General features: G+C 43.4%; 1 non-coding gene across 1 annotated transcript; it reads left to right on the forward strand.

The window, feature by feature from the left end:
• Positions 1–5,972: 5,972 nt before the first annotated feature.
• TRNAG-CCC (transfer RNA glycine (anticodon CCC)) lies at positions 5,973–6,045 on the forward strand. The gene has a single exon. It is a non-coding gene; the product is annotated as a tRNA-Gly (tRNA).
• Positions 6,046–20,281: the final 14,236 nt, after the last annotated feature.

Here is a 20,281-nt window from a genome sequence, read left to right on the forward strand (position 1 = left end):
CCACCAAGAGGGCGCCTGCGGCCTCTGAGAACAGAGTAAGTCCCATGTCAGAGACATTATTTGGCTTTCTGTGTAAACCAAAGAATATCAGCCTCCTGTTTTCTCTTTATTCTTTATTCTCTTATCGTTCAACCCCAGACTATCAGGTTTCAACCCATTATAAGACCCATGTCATCTCTCTCTCGCCTGAGGGTACCCTAGGATCCTGCTGGGGCTGGACCCCGGCACAGGAGGATGTCTGTGTGTTTCTGTTAAGGTGAGGAGGCCAGTACGGCTGGAGCAGATTAACTGAGATGAGGTCAGAGGTACAGCCAGACCTTGTAGGCCTGGAGGGTGTTGGAAGTGTTTTGACTTTTACTCTGAGTGAGATGGGAGTTATAAGATTGTTTTCAGCAGAAGAAGAATGTGGTACGACATTTATTTTTTGATATTTTAACTTTATTGGAGTATAGTTGACTTATAATGTTATAGAAGTTTTGGGTGTACAGCAAAGTGACTCAGTTATTCATATACATACACTCATTCTTTTTTAGATTCTTTTCTCATATAAGGTATCACAGAATATTGAGTAGGGTTTCCAGGGCTATACAGTAGGTCCTTGTTGGTTATCTGTCTTTTCTGTAGTAATGTATGTATGTTCATCCCAGGCTTCTGATTTAATCCTCCCCACAACATGTTCCCTTGGGAACCATAAATCTGTTTTTGCTGTTAGTCTGTGTCTGTTTTGTATAAGTTCAGTTGTATCTTTTAAAAAAACTAGATTCCACATATGAGTGATATCTCAGGTGGAATCATTGTCTTTCTCTGACTTACTTCACTTAGTGTGATAATCTCTAGGTCTGCCCTTGTCACTGCAAGTGACATTATTTATCCAAATAGGTCCAAGATGGCAGAGGAGTCAACTTCTGCTAGACCCTGAGCCTCAGGATGCACTCCACATCAACAAGCTAAATGACACGCCCACAGGTGCTGTGACGGTTTCAAGGCAGATCATTAAGGTCAAAAGTCTGACCACGGTCCAGTTCCTTGAAATCCCACCACTTTCCCAAAATAGCTGGAATACTCCTCCCACTCATTAGCCTATGAAATCACCCACTCTCATAAAAACTGACAACTCCATGGCCTCTTGCAACTCTCACCTTCTGAGATGGCTTACACAATGTCTACAGAGTGTGCTTCTCTCTAAAAAATCCACTTTTTACCTATCACTTTGTCTCTCACTGAATTCATTCTGAGAAGAGACATCAAGAACCTGAGAATCAGTAAGTCCTGAGACCAGATGTGATGTCAGTTAAAAGAACGTGGATTTGAGTCCCAATCTGAGTTGCCCAGTTTCACTTGGATTCTTTGTCCCACATCTTAGCTTCCAGATCTTCAGCTCAGACTCCCCAGGGCTCTGCCCTCGCCTTCATGTGATCATAGTGCAGGAAGGCCTGACCATCCAAGTGTCCACCAGCAAAAAAGCTGGCCTGCACAGATCCATCCTGGGACAGCACCGTGATGTTGTAACAAAGACTGTGGGATCCTGGGGAAGGAGGAACCACAGATGAAGCTGCTTTCTGGAGACAAGTGCACATCAGATGTTTCACAGACAAGTTCTGTGTCCTGACGTGCTCCAGGTGCTGAGGATGCAGAACATGCATGTGTACAAGGGACCAGAATGAGGATTTCCATACGGGAAAAATGGGAAAGAGAAGGAGGGAGAGGGGAATCAAGGAGTGGAGAGGATGGAGATGGACACACGTGTAGGACAAGTGCCAGGACAGGGAGGCACCGGCTCCCTAAGGGTCCAGGCAGGAGGGCAAGGGGAGAGGCAGGAAGAACAGGGCGAGGGGAGGTGGAGTCTGAGGGAGGGAAGGGCAGTGTCAGACCCAGGACCAGAGGGAATCCCTGCTCAGAGGGGAGCCAGGTGAGATGGACAGTGAGGGCTGCTGCCCCTGGTGTAGGCTCATGATGGACAAGGCGGGCTCCAGGGAGGGTGAGGCAGGAGGCAGAGGGGCCTGAGGGGCTGGGCTGTGGCCCCAAGAGAGATGAAGGTGGGCCAGTAACCTGGGGGAGGTGAAGGAGTGGGTCTGGGCGCAGAGTGCAAAGAGGCATGGTGAGGCGCTCTAGGGAAAGACCAGTTGACCAAGTGGCATAAAACAAAGATCTTGTTGAGGTAGTGAGAGCCTGCTGGTATCCAGGAACCAAAGAGAGGGTGATGAAAGCCAAGGAGGTGGGCAGTGGATCAAGGGCAGTATTCCCACTGTGGAGGAGGGGCAAGAGGCTGCAGAGGAGATAGTGGTGAGGGCCTGGGACTGGGGCACAGGGCATCTGTTAAACGTCTGTTACCCAGGGTAACCCCCCTTGGGTTAGGGTGAAGACAGGAGAAGAGAGGTGCCCTGGGTGAGGGAAGGTGAGAGTGAGGTGGTGATTTGGGGAACCACAAGAGTGGGCCTGTTACTAATTACTTGGTGAGGGCCCAAGGCACTCGGACAAGGGTGGGAGCAGGGCAAGGTGCCATGGGGGGAGCTGGAGAGGGACCAGGGCAAGTGGACTCCAGCACCTGTGGCCTGGAGAGTGGAGGAATCCAGAGGGTTAGGTTTAGGATGCAGAAGTGGGGAGGGGCCATGTTGGGGGAAAGGATCACCTTGGACGAGGGCCAAGAGCAGGTGCCTGCACAGGGGCGGAGGTAGGAGGATGGGTGTCAAGTGGGGGACTGGTCCTCCCCTCAGGGGCTGGGCACTTTGCTCAAGGCCCAGGGATCATTGGCAGGAGAGCTCCCCCTGCTGATGAAAATAGGGTAGTGAGAGTGGAGGGAAGTGCTCCTGAGCAAAAGTCTTCTGGGTGGGGGGCGGAAAAGAAAGGCTAGTGAAAGCTGAAGGGAGGTAGGAGCCTTGCAGGTGACTGATTCTCGCAGGAGAAGACCCATGAGGGGAGGGGAAGGACCTGTGGTGGGAAAGGGGATACGGGGGTGGGGACGCCCTAGGAAGGGATCAGAGAACTGTAGAGAGGAGGGGGCAGCAGGGAGGGGAGGGCAAATCCCGAAGGGGCACAGGAGATGGCAGGGGAAGAGGTGCGAAAACAGTTGTGGAACACCAACACAGCAGAAAATTTGAGTTCACGTTAGTGGGGAGGTGGGATGTTAAGAGGGAAGTGGGGAGTGGAGACCACAGAAATCGCAGGAAGAATCCTTTGGCCACAAAGCCACCAGACTTTAATTTCTGTCTGTGAAAATAATCAATAAACAGTCTGTAGTAATAAAAATAGAATGGAGTTTTATTTGAGCCAAACTGACTAACCTGTAAACCAGCTACTCAGATAACTCTGAGAAGCTGGTCCAGGGATTCAGAGTTTTCAGCACAGCTGGGTATTTTTTGTTGCTGTTGGTTTATTTTGTTGTTTTTGTTTTGGGTTTTTGTTTATTTTTTGGTGTTTTTTAGGCACACCAAAATCTTAGTTCCCAGATGAGAGACTGAACCCGGGGCCAACAGCAGTGAAAGTGCTGAGTCCTAACCCCTCCACCAGCAGGGAATTCCCTTTCACCACAGTTGTATATCTTGTCAGCGCAAAGAACATTCAACAAGTCAGGGATAGATTTCTCCAAGGTTTAAAAAACAAACCCAAATAGACCGCACGTGCGGCACGTGCAGCATGGCCTTGACACTAGGAGGTGAGTCTTATCATGAAAGGAGGACCAGGGTCTGCGGCCCAGAAGAGGGGCATTCAGTTTTTAGGAAGTGTGGTTCAGGGCCCTTGTGTCCTTCCCAGAGCTCCTGGTCGCTAGAAAAAGACCTTTAACTCCAAGGACTGAGGCCCCCTGAGCACAGTCGGCCTGGAAACTCCTTGACTCCGAGACCAGAAATGAGAAGAGGGCAGAACTGGGAGCAGGAGGAGAGGACAGCACTCAGGGGCCTCGGAGGGCGCTGCACGACTGCTGGGAAGTGGTCACCTGAGCCTCGGCCCTCCAGGAGCCCTTGCAGGCCTCTGACAGGAGCAACGCAGGAGGTGGGGGGCAGCCTTCCACCCAGGGGGTCAGAGGACGGAGGTGTGTGAAGAGGAGGAAGGCGGGCAGGGCAGGTGCAGCAGGGAGAGCAGCGGCTGGGAACTGGAAAGAGACAGAAAAGCGGGATGTGCTGTGGTGGCAACAGGTGGTCGCAGCAGGCCGCGTGTAGACCTCGGCCGCTTCTCGACCTTACCTTGCCCCCCACGCTCCCCATCCTCGCGCTCCCCCCACCCCCTCCCCAGGCCCCACATGTGAGATGCACCGCATGTGAGATGGTCCCCACGACACGCACCGAATCCCACCCACACCCCTGAAACCGTCCCAGGCTCCCAGCTGAGGACCTCAGTGAACCCCACTCACCAGCGCGGTAGCCGGGGGTGTAAATAGGCAGCTCGGGCTAGAAACGGCGGGACGATGAGCCGCCCCGGCGGCCGCGCGGAGTCTAACCGCTAGAGGGCGCTGCTTCTCGCCGGGAGATGCCGCCTCCTGGCGTGTGGTCAAGAGTATCTCTGAGCGCTCTGCTCAGTTCCTCTGAAACTCGCTTCTCCTTCCTGCACCTTCCTCTTTCTAGCTTGTTCTATTCTTTTTCGCTTTTTACGCTCACCTTCAACCGTTGGAGGGTTTTAGCTGTGCTGGCCCAGGACCTGGGCATTTTTACCTTTTCTGTGGCAGCTTCTCAGGGGCCTGTCTGGGGCTGTGATGGGAGGCCCTGATGCGGTGATGGAGGCCATAACCCCGCCTTCTCCCTCTGGCTTCGTGGGACTGGGGCGGTTAGGCGAACACCCCAGCTAAGACAGACACGTGCTTGAATTTAACACACACGGTTGAGTTCCTGTGTTTCCGCGCCGGGCTTCTTAAAAGACAATAGTGTATCTCTTCAGACGGAATTTCATCCAGGAAAAAAAGTGTCCTGGAAGTACTAATGTTCCAGGAATTACTCTCAGGGCCTGGACTAGACAGATGTTTCTTTTGTTTTAATGATATTTTACACCACCTGAACTCATTAGGAAACCCACTGAGGTGAGAAATGTCTCATTAAAAACAATCCAGGTAACTTTTCCAGTAACCACCTACATTAGCCCACTAGCTCCCCTCCTTGCTGAAGGCCGTCTCTGGATTATCTTCTAAATCCATCAGTTCCACACTCTCTGGTGACCCTTTATGTTTCTCAGCTCTTCACAAGCAAACTAGACCAGAAGACTGCTGAGTCTTCAGCCACAAGCATTGGCTTGGATTAGACTCAAAGCACTTCCTCTTCAAAGGGAAGCACTTCCTCTTCAAAGGGCAGCACTTTGAAAACTAGGAATCTATCACGTTAGTCATGATGGAAAGAGATTTCTGGAGTTTCAAGTACCAAGTTTACCAGAGAGGGAAAAAAAGGTTGATTCCCACTTTCGATAACCTGCTATAGTACCTGAGATGCTTTCACTGGGATAAGTTGGTTGAAGGTTGAGTGGGACATCTCTATTTTTGCAATAATTTTTGGTGAGTTTAGGATTATTTCAAAACGAAAAGGAGAGAATCAGGGAGAGGAAGCAGAGGGAAGAGAAAGGAGGTGGCGGGGAAGAGAAAAAAGAGGAGGAAGAGGAGGGACATTAAAAATGCCCTCCATGAAAAATTGAGGACATTTCAGGGAAAGGGGCTGTCTTTATTCCTGAGGTTTTGGCCCCAACTCTATTGTGACTTCCCACCTGAGTGAGTGAACTGGATCAGTGACCATGCCTGATCGCAGTGACTTTTTCCTAGACAAGAGGCTGGGCTGTGTGGAAGCCTACCTCACCATGCTCTGACATGTCCCATAAGTCCTTCCCTCTTAGGCCTCCACAAGAGGGGCACTGAGTCATCAGGAAGACTGTGGAGCTTATTTTTAAATCCACCGTATGTCTTAGCGCTTAACGTATATTATTTCCCACATGTGTTTTTGTTTATTTGACTGTTTTTTAAAACTTTTACCATACTTGTACATGTATATATTTTTAAAGGGACTTCCCTGGTGGTCCAGTGGCTAAGATTCTGCTCTCCCAAAGCAGGGGGCCCAGGTTCAATCCCTGCTCAGGGAACTAGATCCCACATGCCACAGCTGAGAGTTCTCATGCCACAACTAAAGATACCACATAAAGACCTGGTGCAGCTACAAGACATAATGAAAAGCTGTGGTCCTTATACCACTTTCCAAATCCCTGATTCTCTTTTCCTAGATGCAGGCATTTCAATAATCAATTGGCGTTTATCTTCTTGTTTTAATAGCAAATTATATCACGGGAGGAGAAATTGGGAGGTTGGGATTAACATATACACACCACTGTATATAAAATAGATAACTAATAAGGACCTACTATATAGCATAGGGAATTCTACTCAATACTCTGTAATGGCCTAAATGCGAAAAAGCTCTAAAAAGAGTGGATATAAGTTTATGTATAACTGATTCACTTTCCTGTACACTTGAAACTAATTGTTGTTCAGTTGTTAAGTCATGACTGACTCTTTGTGACCCCATGGACTGCAGCACACCAGGCTTTCCTGTCCTTCACTATCTCCCAGAGCTTGCTCAAACTCATGTCTATTGAGTCAGTGATGCCATCCAACCATCTCATCCTCTGTCTCCCCTTTCTCTTTCTGCCCTCAATCTTTCCCAGCATCAGGGTCTTTTCCCGTGAATTGGCTCTTTGCACCAGGTGGCCAAAGTATTGGAGCTTCAGCTTCAGCACCAGTCCTTCCAATGGATATTCAGGGTTGATTTCCTTTAGGATGGACTGGTTTGATCTCCTTGCAGTCCAAGGGACTCTCAAGAGTCTTCTCCAGCACCACAATTCAAAAGCAGTAATACTTTGCATTCAGCCTTCTTTATGGTTCAACTCCCACATCCATACATAACTACCAAAAAAACTGTAGCTTTTACTATGGGGACCTTTGTCAGCAAAGTGATGCCTCTTCTTTTTAATACACTGTCTACGTTAGTCATAGCTTTTCTTGCAGGGAGCAATGTCTTTTAATTTCTTGGCTGCAGTCACCATCCACAGTGATTTTGGGGCCCAAGAAAATAAAATCTGTCACTGTTTCCACTTTTCCCTCTTCAGTTTGCCATAAACGGGTGGGACGAGATGCCATGATCTTAGTTTTGTCCATGTTGAGTTTTAAGCCAGGTTTTTCACTTTCCTCTTTCTCCTTCATCAAGAGGCTCTTTAGTTCCCCCTCACTTTTTGCCATTAGGGTGGTATTATCTTCATATCTGAGATTGTTGATATTTGTCTTGGCAACTTTGATTCTACCTTTTGATTCATTGAGCCCGGCATTTAGCGTGATATACTCTGCATAGAGGGCTTCGCTGGTAGCTCAGCTGATTGAGATCCTCTTGCAATGCAGGAGACCCTGGTTTCATTCTTGAGTGGGGAAGATCCCCTGGAGAAGGGATAGGCTATCCGCTCCAGTATTCTTGGGCTTCCCTGGTGGCTCAGATGGTAAAGAATCTGCCTGCAATGCAGGAGACCTGGGTTTGATTCCTACGTTGGGAAGATCCCCTGGAGGAGGGCATGGCAACGAACTCCAGTATTCTTGTCTGGAGAATCCCCATGGACAGAGGAGCCTGATGGGCTGCAGTCCATGGGGTTGCAAAGAGTTGGACACAACTGAGCAACTCAACACAGCACAGCACTCTGCATAGAAGTTAAATAAGCAGCATGACAGTATACAGCCTTTACATACTCCTTTCCCAATTTGGAGCCAATCCATTGTTCCATGTCCAGTTCTAACTGTTGCTTCTTCACCTACATACAGGTTTCTCAGGTTATAGGTAAGGTGGTCTGGAATTCCCATCTTTTTAAGAAATTTCCACACTATGTTGTGAGCTACACAGTCAAAGGCTTTTGCATAGTCAATGACGTAGAAGTGGAGGTTTTCTGGAATTCTCTTGATCCAATGGATGTTGGCAATTTGATCTCTGGTTCCTCTGCCTTTTCTAAATCCAGATTGTACATTTGGAAGTTCTTGATTCACATAATGCTGAAGCCTAGCTTGAAGGATTTTGAGCACAATCTTACCATCATTCGAGATGAGCTCAACTGTATGGTAGTTTGGACACTATTTTGCATTGCCCTTCTTTGGGATTGGAATGAAAACTGACCTTTTCCAGTCCTGTGGCCACTGCTGAGTTTTCCAAAATTGCTGGCATATTGAGTGCAACACTTTAACAGCATCATCTTTTAGGATTTTTAAATGGCTCAGCTGGAATTCTCAGTCCTTGGGGTTGCAAAAAATCATACAGGACTGAGTGACTTCACTTTCACTTTTCACTTTGAGCTGGAATTCCATCACCTCCACTAGCTTTGTTCGTAGTAATGCTTCCTAAGCAACTAATACAGCGTTGTGAATCAACTATACTCCAGTTTAAAAAAGAAAAGTTGTGGAAGGGAGGAGCCAAGATGGCGGAGGAGTAGGACGGGGAGAACACTTTCTCCCCCACAAATTCATCAAAAGAGCATTTAAACATCGAGTAAATTCCACAAAACAACTTCTGAATGCCGGCAGAGGACATCAGGCACCCAGAAAAGCAATCCAACTCTTCAAAAGGAGGTAGGAAAAAATATAAAAGACAAAAAAAGAGACAAAAGAGGGAGGGACGGAGTTCCGTCCCGGGAAGGGAGTCTTAAAAAGAGAGAAGTTTCCAAACACCAGGAAACCTTCTCACAGCCGAATCTGTGCCGAGCTTTGGAAGCACAGAGGGCAACATAACAGGGAGAAAAAATAAATAAACAATTAAAACTCGAAGATTGCGAGTCCTACGGTAACTCCCCCAGCGGAGAAGCAGCGCAGACGCCTGCACGCGCCATTAGCAAGCGGGGGCTGGGCAGGGAGGCGCAGCGCGGGCTGCATCGCTTAGAGTAAGAATCTGGCCTGAATACCCTGAGCACTATCTGAGCGAAATAATTTGGGCTAGCAAACCAGACTGTGGGATATCTACCACGCGAAAAGCCAGCCCCAACCTAAGACACCGCCAGGCCCGCGCACGGAACAAAGAACTGAACAGAGATAGCCGGCTGCAGACCTTCCCCCTCCGGTGACAGGCAGCCAGAGCCGGAAGGGGGCAATCGCAGCCCCAGAGAGACATTATCTATAAAACTGTAAGCAGGCTTCTTTGCTAACTAAAACTTCTTGGGGGTCTGGACGGTTAACATGTGCCTGAGAAGGTGCGCCGGTTTTACACCCAGATAACAGAGTGGCGAGGAGGCGATAAGTCGCAGCATTGGTGCTCGCCAAACACCTCATCACTTGAGCTGCTCGGACCTGGAAAGAGCACAAAACTCAGGCCCAACTGAGTCTGCGCCTCTGAGGACTACCCGAGTGCCTGAACCTGAGCGGCTTGGACCTGGGAGGTACATGCAGCCCAGGGCCAGCCTCGGATTGTTCCCGGCGGAACAACCTAGAGCCCGAGCAGTGTGGGCAGGGAGGCTACACGCGCCGTGAGCGGGGGCAGACCCAGTGTGGCTGAGGCACTGCGAGCACACGCCAGTGTCATTTGTTTGCAGCATCCCTCCCTCCCTCCCCACAGCGCGACTGAACAAAGAGAAGAAATACAGCTCCACCCATCAGAACACCGACACAAGCTTCCCTAACCAGGAAACCTTGACAAGCCACCTGTACAAACCCACACACAGCGAGGAAAAGCCACAATAAAGAGAACTCCACAAACTGCCAGAATACAGAAAGGACACCCCAAACTCAGCAATTTAAACAAGATGAAGAGACAGAGGAATAGCCAGCAGATAAAGGAACAGGATAAATGCCCACCAAACCAAACAAAAGAGGAAGAGATAGGGAATCTACCTGATAAAGAATTCCGAATAATGATAGTGAAATTGATCCAAAATCTTGAAATTAAAATGGAATCACAGATAAATAGCTTGGAGACAAGGATTGAGAAGATGCAAGAAAGGTTTAACAAGGACCTAGAAGAAATAAAAAAGAGTCAATATATAATGAATAATGCAATAAATGAAATTAAAAACACTCTGGAGGCAACAAATAGTAGAATAACAGAGGCAGAAGATAGGATTAGTGAATTAGAAGATAGAATGGTAGAAATAAATGAATCAGAGAGAATAAAAGAAAAACGAATTAAAAGAAATGAAGACAATCTCAGAGACCTCCAGGACAATATTAAACGCTACAACATTCGAATCATAGGGGCTCCAGAAGAAGAAGACAAAAAGAAAGACCATGAGAAAATACTTGAGGAGATAATAGTTGAAAACTTCCCTAAACTGGGGAAGGAAATAATCACCCAAGTCCAAGAAACCCAGAGAATCCCAAACAGGATAAACCCAAGGCGAAACACCCCAAGACACATATTAATCAAATTAACAAAGATCAAACACAAAGAACAAATATTAAAAGCAGCAAGGGAAAAACAACAAATAACACACAAGGGAATTCCCATAAGGATAACAGCTGATCTTTCAATAGAAACTCTTCAAGCCAGGAGGGAATGGCAAGACATACTTAAAATGATGAAAGAAAATAACCTACAGCCCAGATTATTGTACCCAGCAAGGATTTCATTCAAGTATGAAGGAGAAATCAAAAGCTTCTCAGACAAGCAAAAGCTGAGAGAATTCTGCACCACCAAACCAGCTCTCCAACAAATACTAAAGGATATTCTCTAGACAGGAAACACAAAAATGGTGTATAAATTCGAACCCCAAACAATAAAGTAAGTGGCAACGGGATCATACTTATCAGTAATTACCTTAAATGTAAATGGGTTGAATGCCCCAACCAAAAGACAAAGACTGGCTGAATGGATACAAAAACAAGACCCCTACATATGTTGTCTACAGGAGACCCACCTCAAAACAGGGGACACATACAGACTGAAAGTGAAGGGCTGGAAAAAGATTTTCCATGCAAATAGGGACCAAAAGAAAGCAGGAGTAGCAATACTCATATCAGATAAAATAGACTTTAAAACAAAGGCTGTGAAAAGAGACAAAGAAGGTCACTACATAATGATCAAAGGATCAATCCAAGAAGAAGATATAACAATTATAAATATATATGCACCCAACACAGGAGCACCGCAGTATGTAAGACAAATGCTAACAAGTATGAAAGGAGAAATTAACAATAACACAATAATAGTGGGAGACTTTAATACCCCACTCACACCTATGGATAGATCAACTAAACAGAAAATTAACAAGGAAACACAAACTTTAAATGATACAATAGACCAGTTAGACCTAATTGATATCTATAGGACATTTCATCCCAAAACAATGAATTTCACCTTTTTCTCAAGCGCACATGGAACCTTCTCCAGGATAGATCACATCCTGGGCCATAAAGCTAGCCTTGGTAAATTCAAAAAAATAGAAATCATTCCAAGCATCTTTTCTGACCACAATGCAGTAAGATTAGATCTCAATTACAGGAGAAAAACTATTAAAAATTCCAACATATGGAGGCTGAACAACACGCTGCTGAATAACCAACAAATCACAGAAGAAATCAAAAAAGAAATCAAAATTTGCATAGAAACGAATGAAAATGAAAACACAACAACCCAAAACCTGTGGGACACAGTAAAAGCAGTCCTAAGGGGAAAGTTCATAGCAATACAGGCACACCTCAAGAAACAAGAAAAAAGTCAAATAAATAACCTAACTCTACACCTAAGGCAACTAGAAAAGGAAGAAATGAAGAACCCCAGGGTTAGTAGAAGGAAATAAATCTTAAAAATTAGAGCAGAAATAAATGCAAAAGAAACAAAAGAGACCATAGCAAAAATCAACAAAGCCAAAAGCTGGTTCTTTGAAAGGATAAATAAAATTGACAAACCATTAGCCAGACTCATCAAGAAACAAAGGGAGAAAAATCAAATCAATAAAATTAGAAACGAAAATGGAGAGATCACAACAGACAACACAGAAATACAAAGGATCATAAGAGACTATTATCAACAATTATATGCCAATAAAATGGACAACGAGGAAGAAATGGACAAATTCTTAGAAAAGTACAACTTTCCAAAACTCGACCAGGAAGAAATAGAAAACCTTAACAGACCCATCACAAGCACGGAAATTGAAACTGTAATCAAAAATCTTCCAGCAAACAAAAGCCCCGGTCCAGACGGCTTCACAGCTGAATTCTATCAAAAAATTTAGAGAAGAGCTAACACCTATCCTGCTCAAACTCTTCCAGAAAATTGCAGAGGAAGGTAAACTTCCAAACTCATTCTATGAGGCCACCATCACCCTAATACCAAAACCTGACAAAGATCCCACAAAAAAAGAAAACTACAGGCCAATATCACTGATGAACATAGATGCAAAAATCCTAAACAAAATTCTAGCAATCAGAATCCAACAACACATTAAAAAGATCATACACCATGACCAAGTGGGCTTTATCCCAGGGATGCAAGGATTCTTCAATATCCGCAAATCAATCAATGTAATACACCACATTAACAAATTGAAAAGCAAAAACCATATGATTATCTCAATAGATGCAGAGAAAGCCTTTGACAAAATTCAACACCCATTTATGATAAAAACTCTCCAGAAAGCAGGAATAGAAGGAACATACCTCAACATAATAAAAGCTATATATGACAAACCCACAGCAAACATTATCCTCAATGGTGAAAAATTGAAAGCATTTCCTCTAAAGTCAGGAACAAGACAAGGGTGCCCACTTTCACCATTACTATTCAACATAGTTTTGGAAGTTTTGGCCACAGCAATCAGAGCAGAAAAAGAAATAAAAGGAATCCAAATTGGAAAAGAAGAAGTAAAACTCTCACTATTTGCAGATGACATGATCCTCTACATAGAAAACCCTAAAGACTCCACCAGAAAATTACTAGAACTAATCAATGATTATAGTAAAGTTGCAGGATATAAAATCAACACACAGAAATCCCTTGCATTCCTATACACTAATAATGAGAAAACAGAAAGAGAAATTAAGGAAACAATTCCATTCACCATTGCAACGAACAGAATAAAATACTTAGGAATATATCTACCTAAAGACACTAAAGACCTATATATAGAAAACTATAAAACACTGGTGAAAGAAATCAAAGAGGACACTAATAGATGGAGAAATATACCATGTTCATGGATTGGAAAAATCAATATAGTGAAAATGAGTATACTACCCAAAGCAATTTATAGATTCAATGCAATCCCTATCAAGCTACCAACAGTATTCTTCACAGAGCTAGAACAAATAATTTCACAATTTGTATGGAAATACAAAAAACCTCGAATAGCCAAAGTGATCTTGAGAAAGAAAAATGGAACTGGAGGAATCAACCTACCTGACTTCAGGCTCTACTACAAAGCCACAGTTATCAAGACAGTATGGTACTGGCACAAAGACAGAAATATAGATCAATGGAACAAAATAGAAAGCCCAGAGATAAATCCACACACATATGGACACCTTATCTTTGACAAAGGAGGCAAGAATATACAAGGGATTAAAGACAATCTCTTTAACAAGTGGTGCTGGGAAATCTGGTCAACCACTTGTAAAAGAATGAAACTAGAACACTTTCTAACACCATATACAAAAATAAACTCAAAATGGATTAAAGATCTCAACGTAAGACCAGAAACTATAAAACTCCTAGAGGAGAACATAGGCAAAACACTCTCTGACATACATCACAGCAGGATCCTCTATGACCCACCTCCCAGAATATTGGAAATAAAAGCAAAAATAAACAAATGGGACCTAATTAAACTTAAAAGCTTCTGCACATCAAAGGAAACTATTAGCAAGGTGAAAAGACAGCCTTCAGAATGGGAGAAAATAATAGCAAATGAAGCAACCGACAAACAACTAATCTCAAAAATATACAAGCAACTCCTACAGCTCAACTCCAGAAAAATAAATGACCCAATCAAAAAATGGGCCAAAGATCTAAATAGACATTTCTCCAAAGAAGACATACAGATGGCTAACAAACACATGAAAAGATGCTCAACATCACTCATTATCAGAGAAATGCAAATCAAAACCACTATAAGGTACCATTTCACACCAGTCAGAATGGCTGCGATCCAAAAGTCTACAAATAATAAATGCTGGAGAGGGTGTGGAGAAAAGGGAACCCTCTTACACTGTTGGTGGGAATGCAAACTAGTACAGCCACTATGGAGAACAGTGTGGAGATTCCTTAAAAAACTGGAAATAGAACTGCCTTATGACCCAGCAATCCCACTGCTGGGCATACACACTGAGGAAACCAGAAGGGAAAGAGACACGTGTACCCCAATGTTCATCGCAGCACTGTTTATAATAGCCAGGACATGGAAGCAACCTAGATGTCCATCAGCAATGAATGGATAAGAAAGCAGTGGTACATATACACAATGGAATATTACTCAGCCATTAAAAAGAATACATTTGAATCAGTTCTAATGAGGTGGATGAAACTGGAGCCTATTATACAGAGTGAAGTAAGCCAGAAGGAAAAACACCAATACAGTATACTAACGCATATATATGGAATTTAGAAAGATGGTAACGATAACCCTGTGTACGAGACAGCAAAAGAGACACTGATGTATAGAACAGTCTTATGGACTCTGTGGGAGAGGGAGAGTGTGGGAAGATTTGGGAGAATGGCATTGAAACATGTAAAATATCATGTATGAAACGAGATGCCAGTCCAGGTTCAATGCACGATACTGGATGCTTGGGGCTGGTGCACTGGGACGACCCAGAGGGATGGTATGGGGAGGGAGGAGGGAGGAGGGTAAATTTAAAATTTAAGAATTGAAAAAAAAAAAGAAAAAAAAAAAAAGAAATTATAATGTGATTCTAAGCCTTGTGAAAAAATAAATGAAAACTTGTTTTAATCTTCCAAAAAAAAGAAAAGTTGTATCAGTCAAGGTTGAGTGAAGGAACTAGAGGTTACTCTAGGTGTGTTAAATAGGAAGGGGTTTTACAAAGGCTGTTAGGAGCTTTTGAAATCTCTGCTGCTGCTAAGTCACTTCAGTCGTGTTCGACTCTGTGCTACCCCATAGACGGCAGCCCACCAGGCTCCCCCATCCCTGGGATTCTCCAGGCAAGAACACTGGAGTGGGTTGCCATTTCCTTCTCCAATGCATGAAAGTGAAAAGTGAAAGTGAAGTCGCTCAGTCGTTTCCGACTCTTCGCAACCCCATGGACTGCAACCTTCGAGGCTCCTCCATCCATGGGATTTTCCAGGCAAGAGTACTGAAGTGGGGTGCCGTTGCCTTCTCCATTTGAAATCTCTAGAAGGACTGAGTGAGCAGATTTCCAGCTAAGCCTGATGAAACTATTACCAGAACAATGTAGATATATTAGATGTTCCTCTGAAGCTTGTCTATAAATTTATCAGTAATTTGTCACCAAATTCTCCTTCAACAGTGTAATTTTCCTCTCCATTTAAATGCATGCTAATCAATCAGTTTCATCTTTTTCTTGGGCATAGCTTTCTGTAGCTAGTAAAAGAATTCTTTTTATTCCTGAGGTTTTGGCCCCAAACTCCTGTTTCAGTGTGGACCTGTTGACCCCTGCTTAACATCTGAAAGTGACAAATTATTTCAGATTAGATATTTAAGTATATAAAACAATACTGCTTAACATCTGAAGGTGACAGGAAAACTCTGGAACTTTCTTGACCCAGGACAGAAAAGAAAGGACTGTTGGTTGCTAAGGACACTGTTTCCACTGCAGTTTTGACTGTCATTATGTGTAGTTTGAAAGATTGTGCTATGGAGAAAAATGTAGCTTTTCCTTGATATAACAGTGATCTAAACTAAGGCTGAGCAAAATTACACTCTATTAAGCAGTGGAACTAGATTAGAACCCAGGTTTTCTGGCTGTTTCTTCTCTGGTGTCTATTTTCACTCCATAACCTACTTACACTCAAAAAATGACCAACTCATTTGTGGCAAAAATCATTAGAAATCCTACCCTAGAACAAAAACCCCTGCAGAAGTGGGACACCCTGTCATTACTGTAGCCTCAGTGCTGAAGTCAATCCCTGTCCCAGAGCAGGTGCTTAATAAATGTGCACAGATGAATGAATAAGTAAACAAATAAGTGGTGTGGCTGTTTACAAGTGGGAAAGCACAACTCCTGCAATGATAAGGAACTCGCTGAAAAGCCAGTTATATTTTATAAATTACAATACGTGTGTGAACATATGCTGTGCTCAGAGCCCAGCAAGTGCAAGACAAGGAGGGAGCTGGGGTGCGACCCTGTGAGATGCCAGCCCGCCTCCCCTGAGAGACGACAAAGGTGATGCATTTCCAGGAGAGGCTCCCCTCTCAGAGGACCACTACCCAGCCACTGCCACTAGAGGGCGCATCGAGACATTTCATCAGGAAGATACAGGCAGCCCAGGAGCCTCTTTTTGTTCAGGCCTTTTGTTATCATTGCCAGTTTCATTGAAGTTTTTTACCATCCTTGCAGTCCTTCTCCCCCGGCCCCCCGCACCCCCTACCTCCGCCTCTCATTATCTCTTTTCCTATGCTGACTGTATTTTCAAGTTAAATCTTCAATTTAACAATTTTACCACATCGAAATTTCCCTTATGCCAGTTTTTATCATCCTGACATTTATGTATTTGACTTTACTAGTAAGTTCTACTTTTTAAATACTTGCAGGTCTGTGATCCAGTTTCCAACCCTGCATTGTACCTCAGTGCCATTCACAAATCGGGTATCAACTGCAGGCAGCTAAACATAAGCAGTGAATACTAATCAGAACAAGGAAGAATGGATCTGTTATGGTCTCAGCGTGAGAGAAAACGCCTCTGCTCAAGCGTGCGTCCAAGCTCTCCTTGCTTGCTGCCCTTACGGTTACATGACTGATAGTAAATGTCACTGCTGAAGGCTCCATGACTTTTTTAAGGTTCCCAAAGAAGGTGTAGAACATTAAGAAATTTAACAACTTTTGCATCTACCTGATAGCAATGTCCACGAGCTCCCCCCAGGCACCTTGAAGGCAAAAGCTGTTTATATGGCTCTCCACTGTGTCCTCGGAGCCACACAGAGTAACTGGCATATGTGTCCTTAGTCAAGATCCGATGGATGGTTAAATGAATCACCACACGCCATCTCTCTCATGGGTAGAGCATAGGCACTGAAAAACTCTCCTGGGTGGAGAAAGTCATAGTTCCTTGAATCTGCCCTGATTCAGGGCTGCTGCCTTGAAAACTCTTGGGGTGGGGTCCTGAACCAAAAATGGAGCAACTCTACTTGTGTCCAGGCTTCAAATTCTTTTGAGGGTGGAACCTGAGATGCTACAACTATTTTACAAAGCAGAATGCACCTGTCAAGGTAAATAAATGCCCTCAATGTCAAAACTGATGATACATTTCCTATTGTTCATTGCTCACATGGAGATGGGTTTATTTGTATCTGTGTGTCCCAAATTCATTTTCAGGCTGGGGTCTCCCCAAGAATGGGGAAGGTGTCCAGTTTGTCTTGCTTGGCTCAGAACTCAAAACAGGTTAAACGCTAGGTCTGAGGACCTGTCACTGCAAGCCTAAAGAAGAAGAGGCTGAAGGAGAAAGGTTTACTGAGGAGGGTGCTGAAGTTCACTTGAGATTCAGCTCTAATGAGGAAAACAGTGAATGAAGACCTGAGTTTTACTCCGCCTCTTTCCATCCCACTCTACCACTCACAATTCACGTGTTGTTGTTTAGCCACTGAGTTATGTCCAACCGTTTGCAACCCCCTGGACTATCGTCCGCCAGGCTCCTCTCCTTTGTCCATGGAGTTGTCCCAGGCAAGAATACTGGAGCAGGTTGCCATTTCCTTCTCCAAGAAATCTTCCTGACCTGGGGATGGAACCCAAGTCTCTTGTATCTCCTGTACTGGCAGGTGGATTCTTTACCACTGAGCCACCATTTGGGGACAAATTTATTTAACTCCTCTGAGCCTCAGTCTTTGAATTTCAAAAAGGGGGATGCTTTTCCTACCTCACAGAGCCGATGTAAGGATCAAAAGAGACCAAGTATGTGAAAGTGGCCCAGAGTGCCCATAGACATGTCATAAAGCTCAGGTCAATTACTCTCTCTCCCTTGGGATGATTTCCTGGGTCTGCAGCAGCTGAGGGACCCACCCTAGGCTTTGGGCCCCATCCCCATACATACGTCTATTAAAGCACCTTACAAGGGAATTGTTGGTTTTCTTGTCCTCAAAGGCAAGAACTATGTCATTCACTTCTGTTAGTCTGACATCCTTGTTCTCAAAAGAATCTACTGGACACTCATTAAAGGAATTTTAATTTCTTTGTATTTCTGAACAAGACCAAAACTGAAGAAATAGCACCAAAAGCAAGCATGTGTTCATTTGTTTATCCCAAAATATGTTTATTTCATCAACTCTAAAAAGACACTGAGTTAAGATACACCATTACTCATGTTCCACTAAGAAAGAAAAAACGCTGCCAACTGAAGTAGGACATACCGCTAGTGGTAAGACATGTCTCCTACTTCTTTATTTATTTGCACCTCCTTTCCAGTGTTCTATTTTAATGTCAAACTGAAATTTCAATTTAAAATGATTTGTTTTATAATTTTGAGCGCACACACAGATAATAAACCCCCCAAAATGTAGTAAAGAATTAATATGGAAAAGACAATTAGCTAAGTGTTTACTGAAGTTGTTCCACAAGTGGGGAGGAGGGTGGTATGTAGATTTTGTATTTTTAGATTCAGGCATTTGTTTATAACAATTGGAAAATTTTTGTTTGCTCAAGACAACCTTGATCTAATGATAATTTCATTTAATAGTTTTTAAAGGAAAACTGTTACCTTAATAGTTTGTTTAGAAGTAGAATAGGGTATTTTTTATTTCATCAAATTTTGGTGGAGATTTTTGGTATTTTTAGCTTCAGCACTTATGTGTGGTTACAATTTAAAATCTTAAAGTTTCTGCTGTCTCCAGTATCTTACTATTTGTTATAGGAACTTTCATTAATACTAGACAAAGGCAAATACAGCAGTTAAAGGAAAGAGCTTGAATTGAAACATTTTTTTGAATTGAAACTTTTAAGATGAGACTACTCTGTTTTTGGAACTGAGGTATAGTTGAGATACGATATTATATAAGTTTCAAGTGTACAACATAGTGATTCACAATTTTTAAAGGTTAAATCCTGTTTACAGTTATTATAACATATTGGCTGTATTCCCGGTGTTGTATAATATATCCTTGTTATTTTATTTTATATATGGTAGTTTGTACCTTTTAATCACTTGCCCCTATCTTTCCTCCCCTCTCCCTTCTCCCTGCTGGTAACCACTGGTTTGTTCTCTATATCTGTGAGCTTGTTTTTTTTGTTGTTGTTGTTGTTGTTATTGTTATAGTCACTAATTTGTTTTATTTTTTAGACTCCACATATAAGTCATAGCATACGGTATTTGTCTTTCTCTGTCTGAAATTTCACTTCTTATATTGCAAGTCCATCCATGTTGTTGGAAAAGGAAAAACTTTATTCTTTTTTATGGTTGAGTAATATTCCATTGCATACATATACCACATTTTCTTTTTGCATCCGTTTGTTGATGGATACTTATGGTGCTTCCATATCTTGGCTCTTGTAAATGGTGCTGCTATGGACATTGGGGTGCATATATCTTTTTGAATTAGTGTTTTGGGTTTTTTTTTTTCAGATATATACCCAGGAGTGAAATTGCTGGGTCATATGACAGTTCTATTTTCAGTTTTTTGAGAAATTTCCATACTGTTTTCCACAAGAGGCTGCACTAATATACATTCCCACCTACACTGTACAAGGGTTCTGCTTTCTTCACATCCTTGTCAACATTGGTTATTTGGTTCTTTTTGATGACAACCATTTAGATTATGTTTAAAATTCTAATGTAATGGGGGAAAATGATTATTGAATGCCAACTCTTATTTCTTATATTTCTCTCAAGATCCCTATTCTCAAGGAACTAACATTCTAGTGGAAGGAGATATACAGTGAGCAATGGAAGGAGATATACAGTGAAAGTAAAACAGAGATTCAACTTGCGAACTTCTGTTGGGATGCTCCATAAAGGAAAAATGTATGGTGATGTGTAGACTCTAGAGTTAGGGGTTTTAGATAAATCACAGAAAAGGTCATGACTAGATTAGAAAAATAACTACGTGTTATTAAGGTATCAAACAACACCTTCTGTAGGGAGAATGTTGAATCACTACTGCTGGACAACTTCACCAAACATTCTCGTTTGTAAAGACAGGAGACTGGGCTGGAATGTGCACTCACAGACATTTCTGTGAGTGGTGA

The sequence above is a fragment of the Bos indicus genome, chromosome 23, assembly GCF_029378745.1.
Source record: "Bos indicus isolate NIAB-ARS_2022 breed Sahiwal x Tharparkar chromosome 23, NIAB-ARS_B.indTharparkar_mat_pri_1.0, whole genome shotgun sequence".
Lineage (NCBI taxonomy): Eukaryota > Metazoa > Chordata > Mammalia > Artiodactyla > Bovidae > Bos > Bos indicus.